Consider the following 2,833-nt stretch of genomic DNA (forward strand, 5'->3'; position numbering starts at 1 on the left):
TCCACAGTTTCGCTATTGTAGACATTGCTGCTATAAACATTGGGGTACACGTACCCATTCGGGTCCCTACATTTGTATCTTTGGGGTAAATACCCAGTAGTGCAATTGCTGGATCGAACGGTAGCTCTAATTTCAACTGTTTGAGGAACCTCCATACTGTTTTCCAGAGTGGTTGCACCAGCTTGCATTCCCACCAACAGTGTAGAAGGGTTCCCCTTTCTCCACATCCCCGCCAACATCTGTTGTTCCCTGACTTGTTAATTTTAGCCATTCTGACGGGTGTGAGGTGGTATCTCATTGAGGTTTTGATTTGGATTTCCCTGATGCCGAGCGATGTTGAGCACTTTTTCATGTGCCTGTTGGCCATTTGGATGTCTTCTTTGGAGAAATGTCTGTTCATGTCTTCTGCCCATTTCTTGATTGGATTAATTGTTCTTTGGGTGTTGAGTTTGATAAGTTCTTTATAGATTTTGGATACTAGCCCTTTATCTGATATGTCATTTGCAAATATTTTCTCCCATTCTGTCGGTTGTCTTTTGGTTTTGTGGACTGTTTCTTTTGCTGTGCAAAAGCTTTTTATCTTGATGAAATCCCAATAGTTCATTTTTGCCCTGGCTTCCCGTGCCTTTGGCGATGTTTCTAGGAAGAAGTTGCTGCGGCTAAGGTCGAAAAGGTTGCTACCTGTGTTCTCCTTTAGGATTTGGATGGACTCCTGTCTCACGTTTAGGTCTTTCAACCATTTGGAGTCTATTTTTGTGTGTGGTGTAAGGAAATGGTCCAGTTTCATTCTTCTGCATGTGGCTGTCCAATTTTCCCAACACCATTTGTTGAAGAGACTGTCTTTTTGCCATTGGACATTCTTTCCTGCTTTGTCAAAAATAAGTTGACCATAGAGTTGAGGATCCATTTCTGGGCTCTCGATTCTGTTCCATTGATCTATGTGTCTGTTTTTGTGCCAGTACCATACTGTCTTGATGATGACAGCTTTGTAATAGAGCTGGAAGTCCGGAATTGTGATGCCGCCAGCTTTGCTTTTCTTTTTCAGTATTCCTCTGGCTATTCGGGGTCTCTTCTGGTTCCATACAAATTTTAGGATTATTTGTTCCATTTCTTTGAAAAAAGTAGATGGTATTTTGATGGGGATTGCATTGAATGTGGAGATTGCTTCTAGGTAGCATTGACATCTTCACAATCTTTGTCCTTCCAATCCATGAGCATGGAACGTTTTTCCATTTCTTTGTGTCTTCTTCAATTTCTTTCATGAGTATTTTATAGTTTTCTGAGTACAGATCCTTTGCCTCTTTGGTTAGATTTATTCCTAGGTATCTAATGGTTTTGGGTGCAATTGTAAATGGGATAGACTCCTTGATTTGTCTCTCTTCTGTCTTGTTGTTGGTGTATAGGAATGCCACTGATTTCTGTGCATTGATTTTATAGCCTGCTACTTTACTGAATTCCTGTATGAGTTCTAGCAGTTTTGGGGTGGAGTCTTTTGGGTTTTCCACATACAGTATCATATCATCTGCAAAGAGTGAGAGTTTGACTTCCTCTGCCGATTTGGATGCCTTTGATTTCTTTTTGTTGTCTGATTGCTGTGGCTAGGACTTCTAATACTATGTTGAAAAGCAGTGGTGAGAGTGGGCATCCCTGCCGCGTTCCTGACCTTAGGGGAAAAGCTCTCAGTCTTTCCCCATTGAGAATGATATTCGCTGTAGGTTTTTCATAGATGGCTTTTATGATATTGAGGTATGTACCCTCTATCCCTATACTCTGAAGAGTTTTGATCAAGAAAGGATGTTGTACTTTGTCAAATGCTTTTTCTGCATCTATTGAGAGGATCATATGATTCTTGCTCTTTCTTTTGTTAATGTATTGTATCACGTTGATTGATTTGCGGATGTTGAACCAGGCTTGCAGCCCAGAGATAAATCCCACTTGGTCATGGTGAATAATCCTTTTAATGTACTGTTGGACCCTATTGGCTAGTATTTTGGTGAGAATTTTTGCACCCATGTTCATCAAGGATATTGGTCTGTAGTTCTCCTTTTTGATGGGGTCTTTGTCTGGTTCTGGGATCAAGGTAATGGCGGCCTCATAAAATGAGTTTGGAAGTTTTCCTTCCATTTCTATTTTTTGGAACAGTTTCAGGAGAATAGGTATTAATTCTTCTTGAAATGTCTGATAGATTTCCCCTGGGAAGCCATCTGGCCCTGGGCTTTTCTTGGGAGATTTTTGATGACTGCTTCAATTTCCTTAGTGGTTATAGGTCTGTTCAGATTTTCTATTTCTTCCTGATTCAATTTTCGTAGTTGATACATCTCTAGGAATGCACCCATTTCTTTCAGGTTATCTAATTTGCTGGCATAGAGTTGCTCATAATATGTTCTTATAATTGTTTGTTTTTCTTTGGTGTTGGTTGTGATCTCTCCTATTTCATTCATGATGTTGTTGATTTGGGTCCTTTCTCTTTTTTTTTTTGATAAGTCTGACCAGGAGTTTATCAATCTTGTTAATTCTTTCAAAGAACCAGCTCCTAGTTTCGTTGATCTGTTCTACTGTTCTTTTGGTTTCTATTTCATTGATTTCGGCTCTGATCTTTATTATTTCTCTTCTCCTGCTGGGTTTAGGCTTTATTTGCTGTTCTTTCTCCAGCTCCTTTAGGTGTAGGGTTAGGTTGTGTATTTGAGTCCTCTCTTGTTTCTTGAGAAAGGCTTGTATTGCTATATACTTTCCTCTCAGGACTGCCTTTGCTGTATCCCAAAGATTTTGAACAGTTGTGTTTTCATTTTCATTGGTTTCCATGAATTTTTTTAATTCTTCTTTAATTTCTTGG

This window comes from Callorhinus ursinus, unplaced genomic scaffold, assembly GCF_003265705.2.
Source record: "Callorhinus ursinus isolate GAN/ISIS: 27379988/994484 unplaced genomic scaffold, GSC_fseal_2.0 scaffold105, whole genome shotgun sequence".
Lineage (NCBI taxonomy): Eukaryota > Metazoa > Chordata > Mammalia > Carnivora > Otariidae > Callorhinus > Callorhinus ursinus.